Raw genomic sequence first — 20,824 nt, 5'->3', positions numbered from 1 at the left:
AAAGCGAGGCATCATGTCCACGTCATGACTGGCTTTCCCTATATAATCTATATAATCTGCGATTGTCTGTAGTCCCTGTCATATACGTCTCGTGTCTGAGTCGTTAAATTGCGACTCCAATTTGTCCCTGTACTGTCGTTTTGCCTCTTTGATTGCCTTTACGGAGGTCATAGCTGGCCTGTTTGCAGTGGTGTAAAGTACTCAAGTAAAAATACTTTAAAGTACTACTTAAGTTATTTTTTGGGGGTATCTGTACTTTACTTTTTATTTATATTTTTGACTACTTTAACTTCACTACATTACGAAAAAATATAATGTACTTTTTACTCCATACATTTTCCCAGACACCCAAAACTATTTTGAATGCTTAACAGGACAGGAAAATGGTCCAATTCACACACTTTTTTCCAGAGAACATCCCTGGTCATCCGTACTGCCTCTGATCTGGCGGACTCATGTCGTGGAATATTCTAATCAAGTGAGAGAGACTTTGTCATTTCTTCAAACAATCATCTTTATTCAATATTGATTAATTATTTCAGTAATGAGGCTGGTCGACCCCACACCCTTGAGTGTTGGACCGAGAAACCTAATCTTTACACAAATGCAGAGTACTATATATAGCTGACACTAAAAATGCTTAGTCATGATTGGTTCCACCAATCCCATGCAGATTGGGGCATCTTAAGCCACTCTGGGTTCATCCGGTCATTATCTGCACGGGGTTGTTCTCTTAACCCCACCCTGGTTTAGTTTCCCCGATGCAAGGTTGATTTTGAGACAATGAGGGATTGTTCTACTCCTAAACTATCCCTAGTAAAACATTCTTGTCTGTGTAATGCAGTCTTTAACTCATTTGTCAGCTCAAGCCATCTCTGGTGACCATACGCCCAGATTAGCTGCAGGGAACTAGAGTGGAGACCATAAAAACACAGACACTAGTAGGACAGAAATGTCTTACTATTAGTTAAATATGAATTGCTAACCATTAATATCAAATAAATCAGGAAAATACGTAATTTTTCCCTCACACACACTAAACACAAATCCTTCATTTGTAAATGATGTCTGAGTGTTGGAGTGTGCCCTTGACTATCCATAAATAATACAATTGTTTGGATTGCCTAATAGAAGTCATTTGAAATGATTTTGTCACACCTTGATCTGTTTCACCTGTCTTTGTGCTTGCCTCCACCCCCCCCACCCCCAGGTGTCGCCCATCTTCCCTATTATCCACAGTGTATTTGTACCTGTGTTCTCTGTTTGTCTGTCACCAGTTCCTTTTGTTCGTCAAGCCTACCAGCGGTTTTCCCCTTGCTCCTGTCTGTTTCTAGTTCCTGGTTTCCCGGTTTCGACCATTCTCCCTGCCCTAACCCTGACTGCCGTTCTGTACCTTGTCACACCACACTGGATTATTGACCTCTGCCTGCCCTGACCCTTGTTCTAGTAATAAACTTTTGTTACTTGACACTGTCTGCATCTGGGTCTTCCCTGAAACGTGATAGATTTATACTTTTACTTTTGATACTTAAGTATATTTTGCAATTACATTTACTTTTGATACTTAAGTATATTTAAAACCAAATACTTTTAGACTTTTACTCAAGTAGTATTTTATTGGGTGACTTTCACTTGAGTCATTTTCTATTAAGGTATCCTTTCTTTTATTCAAGTATGACAATTGGGTACTTTTTACACCCCTGCCTGTTTGTACACGTCCATGTTCCTAGTCACCTTATAATGGTTAAATGCAGTGGTTTGCGTTTTCAGTTTTGTGTGAATGCTGTCATCTATCCACGTTTTTTGGTTTGGATAAGTTGTAATCGTCACATTGGGAACAACATCCTCTATGCACTTCCTGATTAGCCCAGACACTGAGTCAGTGTATACGTCAATACTATTGTCACGTCCTGACCATAGTGCTTATGTGTTTTGCTTGTTTTAGTGTTGGTCAGGACGTGAGCTGGGTGGGCATTCTATGTTGTGTGTCTAGTTTGTCTGTTTCCTGTGTCAGTGTTTGTGCCACACGGGACTGTGACGGTTGGTTCGTTTGTTGTTTTGTATTTTGTCTAGTTTTCGTGTTATTAAATCATGGAAACTTACCACGCTGTACATTGGTCCTCCGATCCTTCTCGCCTCTCCTCGTCCGATGAGGAGGACGACTTAGACTGCCGTTACAGAACCACCCACCAAACTCGGACCAAGCAGCGTGGAGACGGGCAGCAGCGACAGCAGCAGCGGTACCAGGAGGAATGGACATGGGAGGAAATTCTGGACGGTAAAGGACCCTGGGCAGAGCCAGAGGAGTGTCGCCGCCCCAAAGCGGAGCTGGAGGCAGCAAAAGCGGAGAGGCGGCATTATGAGGCGCTAGCAAGGCAGAGCGGCTGGAAGCCCGAGAGGCTCACCAAAAAAATTCTTGGGGGGGGGGCTAAAAGGGAGTGTGGCGAAGTCAGGTAGGAGACCTGCGCCAACTTCCCGGGCTTACCGTGGAGAGCGAGAGTACGGGCAGACACCGTGTTGTGCGGAAGAGCGCACGGAGTCTCCTGTACGTGTGCTTAGCCCGGTGCGGTACATTCCAGCTCCACATATCGGCCGGGCTAGAGTGGGCATCGAGCCAGGTGCCATGAAGCCGGCTCAACACATCTGGTCTCCAGTGCGTCTCCTCGGGCCGGTGTACATGGCACCAGCCTTACGTATGGTGTCCCCGGTTCGCCAGCACAGCCCAGTGCGGGCTATTCCACCTTGCCGCACTGGCCTGGCTACAGGGAGCATTAAACCAGGTAAGGTTGGGCAGGCTCGGTGCTTAAGAGCTCCTGTACGCCTTCACGGTCCGGTATATCCGGCGCCACCTTCCCGCCCCAGCCCAGTACCACCAGTGCCTACACCACGCACCAGGCTTCCTGTGCGTCTCCAGAACTCTGTTCCTCCTCCACGCACTCTCCCTATGGTGCGTGTCTCCAACCCAGTACCTCCAGTGCCGGTACCATGCCCATCGCCGTCTGAGCTGACTGCCTGCCCAGCGCCTTCTGAACTGCCTGCCTGCCCAGCGCCGTCTGAACTGCCTGCCTGCCCAGCGTCATCTGAGCCGCCCGTCTGTCCGGAGCTGCCAGAGCCGCCAGCCAGTCAGGAGCTCCCAGAGCCGCCAGCCAGTCAGGAGCTGCCAGAGCCCCCAGCCAGTCAGGAGCTGCCAGAGCCGCCAACCAGTCAGGAGCTGTCAGAGCCGCCAGCCAGTCATGAGCTGCCTTCCAGTCATGAGCTGCCCTCCAGTCATGAGCTGCCCTCCAGTCATGAGCTGCCTTCCAGTCATGAGCTGCCTTCCAGTCATGAGCTGCCCTCCAGTCATGAGCTGCCTTCCAGTCATGAGCTGCCTTCCAGTCATGAGCTGCCTTCCAGTCATGAGCTGCCCTCCAGTCATGAGCCGCCCGCCAGTCATGAGCCGCCCGCCAGTCATGAGCTGCCCGCCAGTCATGAGCTGCCTTCCAGTCATGAGCTGCCCTCCAGTCATGAGCTGCCCTCCAGTCATGAGCTGCCCTCCAGGCATGAGCTGCCCTCCAGTCATGAGCTGCCACTCAGTCCGGAGCTGCCACTCAGTCCGGAGCTGCCACTCAGTCCGGAGCTGCCACTCAGTCCGGAGCTGCCATTAGTCCGGAGCGACCATTCAGTCCAGAGCTGCCTCTCTGTCCGGAGCTGCCCTTCAGTCCGGAGTTGCCCCTCTGTCCTGAGCTACCTCTCTGTCCTGAGCTACCTCTCTGTCCTGAGCTACCTCTCTGTCCTGAGCTACCTCTCTGTCCTGAGCTACCTCTCTGTCCTGAGCTGTCTCCTCTATCTAGGGGGGACCTTGGTGAAGGTTCCTAGACCAGGGTCGGGGGCGAGGGTTGCCACTCAAAGGACGCTAAGGAGGGGGACAAAGACAATGGTGGAGTGGTGGCCTCGTCCTGCGCCGGAGCCGCCACCGCGGACAGATGCCCACCCAGACCCTCCCCTTGAGTTTTAGGGGTGCGTTCGGAGTCCGCACCTCAGGAGGGGGGTACTGTCACGTCCTGACCATAGTGCTTATGTGTTTTGCTTGTTTTAGTGTTGGTCAGGACGTGAGCTGGGTGGGCATTCTATGTTGTGTGTCTAGTTTGTCTGTTTCCTGTGTCAGTGTTTGTGCCACACGGGACTGTGACGGTTGGTTCGTTTGTTGTTTTGTATTTTGTCTAGTTTTCGTGTTATTAAATCATGGAAACTTACCACGCTGTACATTGGTCCTCCGATCCTTCTCGCCTCTCCTCGTCCGATGAGGAGGACGGCTTAGACTGCCGTTACAACTATTTTCAGAGGCGACCCAGAACATTTCCCAGTCCGCGTGATCAAAACAATCTTGAAGCATAGATTCAAATTGGTCAGACCAACATTGAACAGGGCCTGAACGTAATATACTAGGAAGCGGTGGATGGTATGCATGCCACCTGAGTCTGACTAGGACCCCACTCCATCTACCTCTTATCTGGCGTCGGAGTATTGGTGCAGCACCCAGGATGAACAGAGCTGCATGAAACATTTCCATCATACTGCCAGTGCTACTCTGCAAATAGGCTATGAGCCATTAACCGAAAGGTTGCTAATTTGAATCCCTGAGCTGACAAGGTAAAAATATGTTGTTCTGCCCCTGAACAAGGCATCCAAGCCACTGTTCCTAGGCCGTAATTGAAAATAAGAATTTGTTCTTATCTGACTTGCCTAGTTAAATAAAGGTTAAATAAATAAAAAATAGACAAACCTTTTATAACAAGGTTTATCACAAGGGAGGAAATGCAGGTGAAATGGTCATCCCAATGCCTTTCCAAATCATGCATTGTTTTCAAAGACAGAACCAAACAATCAGCATCACAGCTAAACTCCATTTAGATCAAAACTAATCCCTTGCACAGAATTCCATTTACCTCTAGGATTGACAGGAAAAGGTCAGGGGTTATAAAAACATAATGCCTTCCATTATCAGGGTCACAGAGACACACCCCCCCACACACTCTGAGACACACACAGACACACCCTCCACACACTGAGAACCCCCCCCCCCCCACACACACACACACACACACACACACTCCACACAATGACCTTCTACACACTGACAGACCCCACCCGCTGCGAGGAGCAGGCTAGGTCATGTGCTCATTAGCCAGTCGTAATCATGGCTGTGATGTGATTACGTCTCCCTGTGCTTCCTCCTCCATAACTCTTTCTCCCCATGCAGCACTCTCATGGCTCAGGCCTTATCAGCGTGGGTACCACTCAGAGTTAAGACCCTTCCTAACATCCTCACTGTAACCTGTGGTTAAATCACAGGTTAGATGTTAACATCAACATTATTGTGCATTTTTACACCGGATTTATAATTACACCATGTCTTTATGAAGATGATTATATATCATTAACAGTATAATCATAGTATAATGATATAGTACAATAATATCACACTGTTGACATGTCCAGAGGTATAAACCAGAGATATTTTAAGAAATAGGCTAAAGGTCATGTTGACAATGTGGAACTATACTTAAAAACATTGAACATGTCTAGGTGTCTCAGCTGGCTTTACAAGACTGATTGATGTTTCAGTATTATAGGAAATGCATGCCTTGAATTGCTAAACATTCAGCACACAGGAAATATTTATATTCAACAGCATGTCACTCGCATGTCAGTTGGAACCAAAACACTTAAGTGTAGTTTATGTTTCCATGTGGTCCTGATAGGGAGCAGCTAGCGTGACTGACAGGTCTAATAGCAGCTTTGAGAGCTTTGTTTGCACTAAGGTCTAACTTCCATGTAAAACCTTTCAGGCGCAGCTACAGGATACAGGAGCTACAGGAGGGAGGAGTATTAGTTTAGACACTGCTTAAAAGGATGGGAGTATTTTCCACAGAGCAGATTAAATAAAAAATGTGATTTTCTCAGAAAAGCGTTTGAAATGTTCTATTTCATGTTGAGCGAGAAAGGTGCAATCTATGGCAAAGAAGTTCAGTTGATTGGACATATTCTGCAACACCCAAACACTGTTTGAGCTGCAGTAAAACACACTATACAGAGCCTCTTCCCCCTCACACCTCTTCCCCCTCACACCTCTTCCCCCCCACACCTCTTCCCCCCCACACCTCTTCCCCCTCACACCTCTTCCCCCCCACACCTCTTCCCCCTCACACCTCTTTCCCCCCACACCTCTTCCCCCCCACACCTTTTCCCCCTCACACCTCTTCCCCCCACACCTCTTCCCCCCCCACACCGCTTCCCCCTCACACCTCTTCCCCCCCACACCTCTTCCCCCTCAGGAGGCTGAAAAGATTTATCATGGGCCCCCAGATCCTCAAAAAGTTATACAGCTGCACCATTGAGAGCATCTTGACTGGCTGCATCACTGCTTAGTATGGCAACTGCTCGGCATCCGACCACAAGGCATTACAGAGGGTAGTGCGTACGGCCCAGTACATCACTGGGGTCGATCTCCCTGCAATCCAGGACCTCTATACGAGGCGGTGTCAGAGGAAGTCCTAACAATTGTCAAAGACTCCAGCCACCCACTGTTTTCTCTGCTACCACATGGCAAACGGTACCGGAGCGCTAAGTCTGGGACCTGAACAGCTTCTACCCCAAGCCACAAGACTGCTAAATAGTTCACCAAATAGCTACCCAGACTATGTGCATTGACCCTTTTTGCACTAACTCTAGATCTATGCACACACACTGGACTCTACAAAAACACTCACACATACTTACACTGACACTCCAACACATATATACACACACACATACACACATACACATAGGCACACATTCGCCACACACACACACACTTTCACACTCATCACATACAGTACACTGCTGCTACTGTCTATTATCTATCCTGTTGCCTAGTCACTTTACCCCTACCTATATGTTTCTACCTCACTTTCCTCGTACCCCTGCACATGGACTCGGTACTGGCACCCCATGTATATAGCCATGTTATCATGGACTCGGTACTGGCACCCCATGTATATAGCCATGTTATCATGGACTCGGTACTGATACCCCATGTATATAGCCATGTTATCATGGACTCGGTACTGATACCCCATGTATATAGCCATGTTATCATGGACTCGGTACTGATACCCCATGTATATAGCCATGTTATCATGGACTCGGTACTGGCACCCCATGTATATAGCCATGTTATCATGGACTCGGTACTGATACCCCATGTATATAGCCATGTTATCATGGACTCGGTACTGGCACCCCATGTATATAGCCATGTTATCATGGACTCGGTTCTGATACCCCATGTATATAGCCATGTTATCATGGACTCGGTACTGATACCCCATGTATATAGCCATGTTATCATGGACTCGGTACTGGCACCCCATGTATATAGCCATGTTATCATGGACTCGGTACTGATACCCCATGTATATAGCCATGTTATCATGGACTCGGTACTGATACCCCATGTATATAGCCATGTTATCATGGACTCGGTACTGATACCCCATGTATATAGCCATGTTATCATGGACTCGGTACTGGCACCCCATGTATATAGCCATGTTATCATGGACTCGGTACTGATACCCCATGTATATAGCCATGTTATCATGGACTCGGTACTGATACCCCATGTATATAGCCATGTTATCATGGACTCGGTACTGGCACCCCATGTATATAGCCATGTTATCATGGACTTGGTACTGATACCCCATGTATATAGCCATGTTATCATGGACTCGGTACTGATACCCCATGTATATAGCCATGTTATCATGGACTCGGTACTGGCACCCCATGTATATAGCCATGTTATCATGGACTCGGTACTGGCACCCCATGTATATAGCCATGTTATCATTGCTCATTGTGTCTTTATTCCTCATGTTATTATTCTTTCTATTTGTCTCTATTATTTTCTCTCTGCATTGTTGGGAAGGGACCGTAAGTAAGCATTTCACTGTTAGTCTACACCTGTCGTTTACCAAGCATGTGACCAATAAAATTTGATTTGATTTGAGAGCGAGCTGAATAGAGTACAACCCCAGGCTTTAATTTCAGTCCAGAGCTTTTTCTCTCCTCAACACATTTTACTTCAGAGTATTTTGTCAGCTGAGGAATTCATTCCTCACAAAGCCCAGACTGAGACACAGTTACACTCAGGGTTGACATAGCTCCAATCCCCCCCCGCGCCCCCCTCCCCCTCCTGCTGCGCTGAACAAACGCACAACTTTGGAGTCCAAGGTTCAGCCCGGCATGGCACGCCGTATCAAATTTCACAGCAAAACAACAGGCTCAGGGTAATCCCTTCTCCAATAGAGGGGCTAAACCCAGGCTGGCAGCAGCGTGGCACAGAGGGGCATGGCCCAGGGGGCTTTTCACCTCACCCTCACACACCAGCTAGCGCCATGCTGCCATGCTGCACACACACCAGATCCTACGTCAAATACCAGGAACACACTATTCTCTTACAACTCCACAGTCCACTCTCTCTTGCTCACCTCCCACTACTTTGCTTGCCACACATTCTCTATCTCCTCCTTAACCAAAAGTGAAATGTTATGAAACACATTTCCTTGTGTAACCTCCGATCAGATGTCTGTTCTTTTATCTTCTACTGGATCTGTCCTATTATTCTCTCTCTCTTTTGTTCTCTCTGCACAAAGTGAAGGAGCAGAGCAGTCTCACCTGGCGTGTCCCAGTGGATGATCTACTTCCTCCTAGTTAGACTGGCTGGTGGTGGTGACCCTCATGGTGGTGGCAAGGGGGGAGAAGGTCTCTCTCTCTCTCTCTCTGCTCAGGAGGAATATCTCGGAGCGTTTATCACATCCTCCTTCTTCCTCTCTCCTAACAGCTCTCTCTCTCTCTCTCTCTCTCTCTCTCTCTCTCTCTCTCTCTCCTTTTCTGTCCTGGCAAGTCCTCAGCATTCACACCTTCTAACATGTACACAATCTCAGTTTCTCACAGTCAGGTCAGATTCACACTTTTGTTACTATTAATCACTTCATCCTGACCCACATATTTGGCACTTTTATTGTCATCAGAGTACCTTGTCTTTCCTCTGAGTGGCAGCCTTGGAGCTAGGGGTAGGGGAAGGTGGGAGGGGACATTGACATGGAGTTCTCCCAACATTGAAACCTCATCTTCCTCAGTGGTTGATTTTCCCAAATTTGGGCATGCAATAGTCAATCAGTTGCTCCACACTCCGTATCACACGTTGTGACAGGAGGCAGAGGAATCTATCTTCTCCTTGTTAACAGAAACCACTGTCTGAGGTAAGACACTTTAATAAGTTTGTCTGCTTCTCACACATACTTTTGTAGGGTATAGTACCTATTTTATAACCCCTGCTGTGGGCCAGCAGATTGGCTGAAGACAGTAGTGTGCTGTGACCTCATGGGGATGGTGAAGGAAGTGAAACTGATCCAGAGATATGCAGGCCAGGCCAGGCCCGGAGAGCAGGTGCTATTGACACTGCCCCATGGTCAATATTGTGAATGATAAACAACCAAGGTTCATGTGCCAAAAGGAAAAGCTTAAGAACTAGAAATAAACTGCTATCAGCTAGCCCTTTCTTTATTCAAATAGTTGATCTTCTTGAAAGGAAAGTTTGCTAGTAAACGATGCAATTGATTTCATAACACATTTATTGCAGAACTTAGACAGCATTCCTTAGCTAATTCAAAAGAGACAATAACATTTCTATAAACATTGGGTTGATCATTAAGCTGAGGTGTAGACTGAGCCATCTCAGATAGGCCTCGTCAGTGAGAGATTCAGCAGAGGAATGTTTCATTTGAATCTATTGTGATGTAACTAATGTGGTACGACTTTCAGAGCTATGTAGGTCAGGACACCAAGTACCACTGACTGTGACTGACTGTGACTGTCAGTGTCTGCGTTTCTACTAATCACCAATGAGCACCATGGCATGTAGCATTCATTTGACGCAGAGGGTTAATTACTTTTATTGGAAATCTAATCCAGTTATCTGCAACAAACACCAGATTCATATTGGCAGCTGTGTGGCACAATAAATTAGGCTTGTTTTTCCAACTACATAAAAACGAGTGGATCTAATACAAGGCTAAATAATGAGACAGAGTTAGCATGGAGAGTCATAGAGCCCTTTCACCACAATCATTTCCAGTGATGTAAAAGGCCATTACCAATGTGAAAGGGAAGGTACAGAGTAAGTCAACAGAGTCAGGGACATCCAGAATCTAATAAGTCCGGTCAGGCCTAGTAGAGTGAATTATTTTAACGGTGGTTATTATCCCAGCAAAATGAGTTAAGTCCATTAAGAAGATAATCATTCTGCATGAGGATTTACACATGTCCATTTGCCTTTATCAGTTCCCTCAACTAAGCACTACAGCCATGCCAGCTTCAATTCAAACCATTTTGTGGGAAATTATCCATGCAGAGCTACAAAAAGCATTTGGAGCATTGAAACGCTTCTAGTCATTCAATGAGAAAATGTGAAAACCTGCAGGGTACCGCCTGGCTACCCAGCCCTGAGCCCTCCCGTCTCATCTCATCACTGACTGGCAAGCCTTGCTTCAGTGAAGAAGACACTCCTCTTCTCTGTACTTTACACATTCTCTCCAATCTCCTTTAGCGGAGTAACTGTCTGTCTGACAGGCTGAGGTTACCTCATTAGGCTGTAATTATGGCCGGACTGAAACATATCTCAACCACCCAGCCAGGGACGTTTTCACAGGTAGATCAACTCTGCCTAGCTTGCTCCTGTGGGAACAATCGGACCCTCTTCTCTCCTCACCCAGGCCCACACCACAGATGCCCAGCTCTAAAGCCCTGAGACACTACTGGGCACTGGGCACAGAGTGGCCCTGGCAGGTCCCAACACGCTCCATGGGAAGTAAACACAAGGCCTGAACCGTGGCACTGAGTCACCCTGGCAGGGGGGAGACGCTTGAGGACACAGAGACTGAGCAGCATACAACAGCCAAGGCACGATGCTTCTTCTGACACGGCACATTAAAATGCAGTGTTGTACCACACACCTCCAGCCACAAGGTCGCGCTGCTCCAAAGCAGAGGCTAGCCAACAGCTAATTAGAGAGGCCTGAAAGGACAGGGGCCCTGGGACTGTAATGAGGGGTTTAGCTGGACGAGAGGGCCACTCTCTCACACGCTTTGTTCTCCAGGCTTAGAAGACATTCTGAAAAGTAATCACTCCTCTGATAGAGAATGTTGATGCTGTTCCTAAGATGAGACTGTAGCGTCAGCCCACTGGGCACACACCGGTAAAATCAACGTGGAATAAACGTTGCATTTACGTCTGTGCCCAGTGGGAGGGGAGACATGCAATGCCAGACACAGACCAAAAACCGGGACAAATTACATGTGCATAGAAACACCATTTAAAAGTGTTTCTATGACCAAGTAAACAAAATGAGATGCTTGGTGTTCAGCCATCTAATCCAACTAAAGTTTCCTGGTGTCCATGTAGGCCCTTTACAGAATGGCCATCTCAGCAGCTCTCCTCTCATAACTCCCCTCTGTTGCTCCTTTATATGGCCAGGCGTTAATAGCTTGTATAGTAGAAACGTTGCACTTGGTTATGGTGTGATAAACACTCATCAACAATCTCACTCCTGTTTGTCATTTCTACAGGCAGTGCCAACAGCAGTCTAAACAGTAAAAGGCCTGGGGGAGAGGAGGAAGAGGAGGAAGAGGAGGGAGCCATTCAAGTGTCCACATCAGCACTTCCATTACTCCAATGACACAAAAGTAGCCGACAAATAAATATTTATAAAGGATGATTTGATGTAATTCATCAAAGAAGTTGCTGTTTTATGTCCCCCTCCAACCATCCCAAGGAAATAACTTTGAAAGACACTTATCTTGGGATCAATAGAGACAGAGATTTGCTGTGGCAAAATAAAAAGTTGGGAGTTATCTGGAACAAGGGGGATGAGGATCGGAGGGAGAATCAATGAGGAGTCCTGCAGCTTCAGGGGAATATTTAATGCCCATAGATCCAGCCTCTGCATACGCAAACAGTGTGCTGCTAGGAAAGGAGAGGGGACACTAACTATCCTCCCCTCCTGTTTTTCTCTGCTCTTTATCTCCATCAATAGACTACAACACACTTGATGTTCAACACTGTCACCTCCTTGTTCAGATGAATCGCTTGCTACTTCAACCACAACTTCTTCCAATGACCGTATGTACAGCAAATGATCTTGTCAATGGCTTGTTAGTCACTGACTAACAACGATAGTCTACAACGATAGTCTACAGCGCCTGCTGAAAGGAATGACTAGACAATGTAAATGTAGGACCAGGCCCATAGACGCTGGTGACAAGCAGTCCCCTCCGTCACTTAACGCAGGATCAGAGGAGTTGAGGCTGCTGGAGTGCCATGACCCTTGCACTAGCTTGGCACAAGTACCCTTCAGCTGCCTGGAAAACAAAACTTGACACTTCCAGCACAACACACAATGTTCTGTCCTGTTGTCCATTTCCCCCTTTGTCCGCCTGAACTCACTCACACTTCAACTGGGTGCATTTAGTAAAGCAGTCACGCTCAAGGACAACATCAGCAAAAGTATAACGCACCTCTGAATACGTCAGATCCAACATATGGTTTGTTAACATTCTCTTTTTTTATTTTATTTTACCTTTCTTTAACTAGGCAAGTCAGTTAAGAACAAATTCTTATTTTCGAGCTTTGCCTCAATATTTATTGTAAAACTGTCTCTGGAACCCTGGGACAGAAGCACACTTCAGTCCTCATCTGGAGGAGATGACTAGATGGCAAGCCTGTGACAGTGCTGTGTTCTCCTTGCTTGCACTTGGAATACTATGACACACAAAAACACTTCTCTCTCTTTTACCACAAAGAGAGAGACAAATAGAGAGAGAGAAAGGGAGAGAGAGAGAGGAAGCAGAGAGGAAGCGAGAGTGACAAAACCTCAAGATGTTTATCTTTAACATTCATGAGTCAGAAACTGTTTGAAATGAATAGGTTATCATGTTTTTTACACCGATAATAAACATTTGAATAAGAGCCACACTTGAATTGAAATGTTGGCTTTCAGTATTCTGAGCATATCGCTCTGCTCCATCAGTAACACAGGAGTTCAGCTAACTAATTCTATGAAGGCAAATCTAAATCAAAACAGCCCCCCTCTCTTATCTGACTGACCCCATACCCAAAGATCGATACCGCTGCTCAGTACAGGGCCAGGGGTTCAGAGATGTCCTGCCTTCCCCCACATTCCCCCTCATCCCCCTCGGCTCAGAAGCTCTAATGAGCCTGATAACCGTCACATTCCATCACAGCCTGCCTCAGCCAATCACATGTTAATGAGCCCTCTCGACCGCCGTAGCAGCCCCGGAGTAGAGACAATCTCCAGGGAGACCTGAGCACGGAGCCCAGCCTGTACCACAGAGGGAATACAGGGGGGGCTGAGCTCTACTGGGGGTTGTACAATGGATAGGTCTGGTCCTAGATGCTGATTGGTTTCAACCAATGTCGAAGCGCTGGGATCTGCATAGAGGAGGAGGACGACTGATGATAGTAGCAATGAATGACGATGAGAAAGTATGATGATAATTGAAAAGAAGAGGATGATAATGATGATTGGTGCATATTGGCAAAAAAATATTGATTGTATTGATCATAACCTACAGTGACACATTTAGTTCCCCAACTGACCATGGACTGCTGTAAACACATGGTGTTAACAGTGGCAGAGGGATGCTCCTCTCATCCTTCTCTTCACTGTTCTTAAGATGACACAGTCTCCTCAGTCTCCTCTCCTCGCTCCCAGGGCCGGCGCCAGAACAAATCAGTTGGACAGGCATGTGATTGCCATAGGCGTGCACATTTTTTTTATGGGTGTTATAGTAAAGACCATAGACAGCTCGTGAGTTTCAAGTTTTGGGAAGCAATTTACAATTTATCCTGGACACATTGATACGCTGTGGCCCATTGGCGGCTAAAGAAATGAGCACATGGAACTCAGAGGTAGCCTATAGGCCAATGCAACAGTAGTCCTATACTGCAACTTCCATCGTCAACTAAGTAAAATACATAGGCCTAAAGCTGACAAATAAAAACAGAAGAAAATATCCTGATGAAAATTCAGGTTATTTCAATCGCATTCATCTCTCTACTCCACCTGTCTGCCTCCCTATCTATCTGTCTTGACTTGAGCTATCACTAGTGAAGTGCAACATTGTAGCAAATCATTTAACTGGATCCGGCACTAGCGAACTTGCAAAATTGTATCAACTAGCCTTTTCCGGACTCTCAGAGTTTCCAGACAGCTGACGTTTACACTGGATATATGGGATCATCAGATCATGATATTTTTAAACTGGATATATGGGATCATCAGATCATGATCTTTTTACACTGGATAATCGGATCATCAGATCATGATATTTTTCTCTTTCACACTGCGGCTTGATGATTATCGAGACCGGGAGAGTGTTGGATTTTTCCCCCAAATATTGTGAGGAACTAACATCATTTGCAATGGATGTTAAAAAAGCAGACTTCATTGACTTACTGTGTAAGGTGAAGAGAAAATGTACTGTGAAGCTCAGCTTATTAGTGATGGACGTGGTCAGAAGAGTCAGAAATCAGACATCCCCAAATGGACACTTTCCTACATTTGCATGCAGCAGGCCAGGTAGGTCTACTTCTATGCGAGCTCAGGCGCGCGTGCTACCTCTATCAGGACAGAGAAACCAGACACATGCTCATAGAGCACTCCAAACAAAATACAATTAAAAGATTGACAAAACTCTTAATGGTTATGAAATAACACTACTATAGCAGGTTGTGAACTCTGCAAACAACGTTTCCACTCAGAGAATGAGAATGATAAATTACTGTAATTAATACATTTATTAACAGAAATTAATTCAACCAAATGTTGGGGATTAATGGTACATTTACTTGGTCTACTGGTGATATAATTGTCAGAGCCGTGTGTATAGGTGGCAGGGAAGTCAGGCGCAGGAGAGTTAAACTGAGTGTAAATGGAGACTTTTAATAAATGTCCACTTAACATGCTCCAAACACGAAAATGTACATACATAAAATAAACATGGGTACGAGGACCCGTCGCGCACCTATACACCAATAAACAACAGTTGACATAAAACAATCTCTGACAAAGACATGAGGGGAAACAGAGGGTTAAATACACAAGAGGTAATGGATGGAATTGAAAACAGGTGTGTGGGAAGACAAGACAAAACCAATGGAAAATGAAAAATGGATCGATGATGGCTAGAAGACCGGTGACGTCGACCGCCGAACACCGCCCGAACAAGGAGAGGCAACGACTTCGGCAGAAGTCGTGACAATAATGGGGAATTGATCAAAATCGTGCTTCTACACCTGCATTGCTTGCTGTTTGGGGTTTTAGGCTGGGTTTCTGTACAGCACTTTGAGATATCAGCTGATGTAAGAAGGGCTATATAAATACATTTGATTTAATTTGAAGACAGCTGACTGCATTTTCTTTTTTATTATACTTTTTTTTTTTACCCCTTTTTCTCCCCAATATTGTGGTATCCAATTGGTAGTTACAGTCTTGTCTCAACGCTGCAACTCCCGTACGGACTCGGGAGAGGCGAAGGTCGAGAGCCGTGCGTCCTACGAAACACAACCCAGCCAAGCCGCACTGCTTCTTGACACAATGCCCGCTTAACCCGGAAGTCAGCCGCACCAATGTGTCGGAGGAAACACCGTACACCTGGCTACCGTGTCAGTGTGCACTGCGCCCGACCCGCCAAAGGAGTTGCTAGTGCGCAATGGCACAAGAACATCCCTGCCGGCCAAACCCTCCCCTAACCCGGACGACGCTGGGCCAATTGTGCGCCGCCCCATGGGTCTCCCGGTTGCGGCCGGCTGCGACAGATTTAATTGACTTACTGTGTAAGGTGAAGATAAAATGTACTGTGAAGCTCAGCTTATTAGTGATGGACGTGGTCAGAAGACAGTCAGAAATGTAGGAAAATGTCCATTTGGGGATGTCTGTGTCAAGCCCTGGCCATAGAGAGGTTTTTATTCTCTATTTTGGTTAGGCCAGGGTGTGACTAAGGTGGGCATTCTAGTTTCTTTATTTCTATGTTTTCTATTTCTTTGTGTTTGGCCGGGTGTGGTTCTCAATCAGAGGCAGCTGTCTATCGTTGTCTCTGATTGAGAACCATACTTAGGTAGCCCTTTTTTCCACCTGTCTTTGTGGGAAGTTGACTTTTGTTTCGGGCACTTAGCCTTTAGCTTCACGGTTTGTTTTTGTAGTGTTTATTGTTTTGTTCGGCGTCACTTTTATTCAATAAAAGAAAATGTACGCTCACCACGCTGCACCTTGGTCCTCTTCTTTTAACGGCCGGGACAGTCTGAGTGGCACAGCTAGCACTGCGATGCAATAAGAGTCTTAGACCACTGCGCCACTCGGGAGGCCAGCTGAGAGCATTCTGGAGAACTGAGTGCATGCATGGACAGAGATGCACCATATCTTCGCCCAACACCCTCCACTTCTTATTGTCTCAACATTTTAAATTATACTCAAGACACATTATCATGCATATTTGAGACCCTTTTCACTGACAGCCACAACTCAATAATCAGCTCGGCCTATTACCACACGCTCTGCCCAAATTGTGGGCTTCCCTAATAGGCATAGACCTATGCACCTTGAAACAATACACAGCTATGTTTTTAAAGAAGCTAATGATCCTCTGTGGCTAAGTCATGCTATCTGGTGAAGTATTTTGAATGTTTTTATTTAGACAGGAGTAATTATATCATTTTGGCAAAACATCAATTTACTTTAGAGCACATACTGTATGTCAAACTCATTCCGTGGAGGGCCGAGTGGCTGCGGGTTTTCACTCCTCCCTTGTACTTGACTGATGAATTAAGGTCACTAATTAGTAAACAACTCCACCGGGTTGTCTAGGTCTTAATTGAAAGGAAAAACTCACAGACACTAGGCCCTCCATGGAATGAGATGGACACCCCTGCTTTAGAGGAACCTGAACAGTTCACTGTGCACCCGCCAACTTTCCTTTCCATTTCCCAAGTGGCTGAATCCAGAGATCTGTATAATGACGAGGTGCTCATGTCTCTGCCCTGACAATGGGAGTCATTGTCCCAAAGGTGGGAAGTCAGGCGACTAGCTTAGGTCTGTATATTATTCCCATAGAACTGCATTGGACGTGTTCTGAAAACATTTTGGCGAGAGTGAGCCCTTTCTCTCTGTTGAAACTTCAGTATCTCACCGGGGAAAGCAACCAAGTGAGCAAAACAGCACCCCTCTGTCTTACTACATGTAGCCCATCTATCTGATGCTGTCTGGACAGAAATAGTCAACATTCCATACTCTTTTGGTCCAGACAGCATCAGATACATGGTCTACACATACTGAGACAGAGGGGCGTTGTTTCGATCGCTCAGATGCTTTATCTGATTGATGCGATTGATGCGTCTTTCTGCCGGTGAGCGTCTCGGTCAAATAAATGATCAATATTTCAATATTTGATTTGGACCGGCAAGGAGGTATGGTAGGTCGGGACAGGCCCCCTAAGGCCCGCCCATAATGCCGGCCCTGCTCTCTCCTCTCTAGACTCAGAGAGGTTCAGAGCAGGCAGACAGGGAGGAAGCTCAGTCCAGGGCCCAGAATTCAATTCTTACGCTCAGATGAGCCTCTCCATCTTGATTGCGGACCATTTGCAGGCTGTAATTGGGAGATGTGACATTATGCCTTGATCTTATGCAGCCAGCCAATCAGAAGGGCTCGCTAGGGCTTCAGCCAGGGCTTCATTAGCCAGAGTAATGAGGTGACTCCTAGGGCCTGTAACATTACTACCTGAGACGGCCGCAGGCACCCCGTCCCCGACCAGTCCCCACCACACCACACTGATGATATTGTCATACTGTATCTACGAGAGATATAAACATGAATAATGATCACACTCAGCAAAATGAGGAAATGTCATCTGTGGTGGGATGGCGGAAAATACTACAGAAAATGTGATGACAGATGAGTAACAGAGAGAGAGAGCCCTTGGTTTCCTCATACCCTGAGGTGCTGTATTCATTCATCCTTATCTCAATCTGATATCAGCACAAAAATACATTACCGGCAAACAGATAATCTAAAAGCATTTTTGTCTGGACTGCTATCAGCACAAAACTCTGGTCTGCCCAGACCCAGGCCTGTTAGGGAGTGTCCCATGGTTGCCAGGCTCTGGGCTGGCTGAGGGCTCCCTGTCTCCCTGCCTGGCCTCCCAATAATCCTGTTCAGCTCAGAGTGGCGAGGGGAGTGGAGGGGAGTTGAGGGGTTAGAGACGGGAGGAGAGGGGAGGAGAGTGGAGGGGTGGAGAGGAGAGGGAAGAGTACAGATGTAAGATCTTAATTTGATCATTCTTTTGTTGCTGAGAATTTTCCTGCACAGCAGGAAATGCAAACTTATAGTGTATTCAAGGTTTAAAAAGGCTTCTAATGTTTGTAATTTCCACTTTAAAATGTCAGACTTGATTTGGCCTAACAACCCCTACAAAAAAATTACATTAATTATAACCAAATCTTATCACGTACAACTTTATCATTTTAGCTAAAGTAGCGTGGTTGGTCGGGGTGTATAACGCGAATGTATAGCGACCCAAAGGTTGCGAGTTTGAATCTCATTAGCATTGTAGCTAATTAGCAACTTTTCAACTACTTACTAGTTTTTAGCTACTTTGCAACTACTTAGCATGTTACCTAACCCTAACCTTAACCCTTTTAGCTAACCCTTCTCTTAACCCTAACCTTAACCCTTTAAGTTAACCCTTCTCTTAACCCTAACCTTAACCCTTTAAGTTAACCCTTCTCTTAACCCTAACCTTAACCCTTTAAGCTAACCCTTCCCCTAGATTTGTGTGTATTGTTAGATATTACTGTACTGTTGGAGCTAGGAACACAAGTATTTTGCTACACCCGCAATAACATTTGCTAAATATGTGTATTCAATCAATAACATTTGATTTGTTTCATATTTCCTGTTGCTGCAGAATTGTTTTACTGCAAACTGGCTCAAATTAAGATCCTACATCTGTAGGGGAGTTTAGGGGAGTAAATGGGATGGGAGGGGAGTAGAGGCAGGAGAGGGAAGAGTATGGTAGTTTAGGGGAGTAGAGGAGAGGGGAGGAGAGGAGAGGGGAGGGAAGAGTAGGGTAGTTTAGGGAGGTGAGGAGAGGGGAGAGAAGAGTAGGGTAGTTTAGGGGAGTAGAGGAGAGGAGAGGGGGGGAAGAGTAGGGTAGTTTAGGGAGGTGAGGAGAGGGGAGGGAAGAGTAGGGTAGTTTAGGGAGGTGAGGAGAGGAGAGGGGGGGAAGAGTAGGGTAGTTTAGGGAGGTGAGGAGAGGGGAGGGAAGAGTAGGGTAGTTTAGGGGAGTAAAGGAGAGGAGAGGGGAGGGAAGAGTAGGGTAGTTTAGGGGAGTAGAGGAGAGGAGAGGGGGGGGAAGAGTAGGGTAGTTTAGGGGAGTAGAGGAGAGGAGAGGGGAGGGAAGAGTAGGGTAGTTTAGGGGAGTAGAGGAGAGGAGAGGTGAGGGAAGAGTAGGGTAGTTTAGGGGAGTAAAGGAGAGGGGAGGAGAGGAGAGGGGAGGGAAGAGTAGGGTAGTTTAGGGGAGTAGAGGAGAGGAGAGGGGGGGGAAGAGTAGGGTAGTTTAGGGGAGTAGAGGAGAGGAGAGGGGAGGGAAGAGTAGGGTAGTTTAGGGGAGTAGAGGAGAGGAAGAGGTGGGGAAGAGTAGGGTAGTTTAGGGGAGTAAAGGAGAGGGGAGGAGAGGAGAGGGGAGGGAAGAGTAGGGTAGTTTAGGGGAGTAGAGGAGAGGGGAGGAGAGGAGAGGGGAGGGAAGAGTAGGGTAGTTTAGGGAGGTGAGGAGAGGGGAGGAGAGGAGAGGGGAGGGAAGAGTAGGGTAGTTTAGGGGAGTAAAGGAGAGGGGAGGAGAGGAGAGGGGAGGGAAGAGTAGGGTAGTTTAGGGGAGTAGAGGAGAGGGGAGGAGAGGAGAGGGGAGGGAAGAGTAGGGTAGTTTAGGGGAGTAGAGGAGAGGAGAGGGGAGGAGAGGGGAGGGAAGAGTAGGGTAGTTTAGGGAGGTGAGGAGAGGGGAGAGAAGAGTAGGGTAGTTTAGGGAGTAGAGGAGAGGAGAGGGGAGGGAAGAGTAGGGTAGTTTAGGGAGGTGAGGAGAGGAGAGGGGAGGGAAGAGTAGGGTAGTTTAGGGAGGTGAGGAGAGGGGAGAGAAGAGTAGGGTAGTTTAGGGAGTAGAGGAGAGGAGAGGGGAGGGAAGAGTAGGGTAGTTTAGGGAGGTGAGGAGAGGAGAGGGGAGGGAAGAGTAGGGTAGTTTAGGGAGGTGAGGAGAGGAGAGGGGAGGGAAGAGTAGGGTAGTTTAGGGAGGTGAGGAGAGGGGAGGGAAGAGTAGGGTAGTTTAGGGGAGTAGAGGAGAGGAGAGGGGGGGGAGAGTAGGGTAGTTTAGGGAGGTGAGGAGAGGGGAGGGAAGAGTAGGGTAGTTTAGGGGAGTAGAGGAGAGGAGAGGGGGGGGGAAGAGTAGGGTAGTTTAGGGAGGTGAGGAGAGGGGAGAGAAGAGTAGGGTAGTTTAGGGGAGTAGAGGGGAGGGAAGAGTAGGGTAGTTTAAGGGAGTAGAGGACAGGAGAGGGGGGGAAGAGTAGGGTAGTTTAGGGAGGTGAGGAGAGGGGAGGGAAGAGTAGGGTAGTTTAGGGGAGTAGAGGAGAGGAGAGGGGGGGAAGAGTAGGGTAGTTTAGGGAGGTGAGGAGAGGGGAG

At 46.9% G+C, this 20,824-nt stretch overlaps 1 protein-coding gene across 2 annotated transcripts in view; it reads right to left on the bottom strand.

Annotated features, from left to right (window-relative positions):
• The window catches only part of plekha7b (pleckstrin homology domain containing, family A member 7b), a 168,755-nt gene that overhangs the window by 98,023 nt on the left and 49,908 nt on the right, over nucleotides 1-20,824 (bottom strand). Inside the window, exon 1 of one of the 2 annotated variants that reach the window (XM_038995448.1) lies at nucleotides 8,704-8,858. The exons of the other annotated variant lie outside the window; for it this stretch is intronic. The gene's annotated coding sequence lies outside the window, so the exon portion shown is untranslated. Of the gene's footprint in view, nucleotides 1-8,703; nucleotides 8,859-20,824 lie in introns of those variants that run through there. 2 annotated transcript variants of the gene reach the window in all.

The sequence above is a fragment of the Salvelinus namaycush genome, chromosome 1 (assembly GCF_016432855.1).
Source record: "Salvelinus namaycush isolate Seneca chromosome 1, SaNama_1.0, whole genome shotgun sequence".
NCBI lineage: Eukaryota > Metazoa > Chordata > Actinopteri > Salmoniformes > Salmonidae > Salvelinus > Salvelinus namaycush.
Note: the sequence above shows the minus strand (reverse complement) of the source record. Positions and strands in the feature narration are given on the sequence as shown.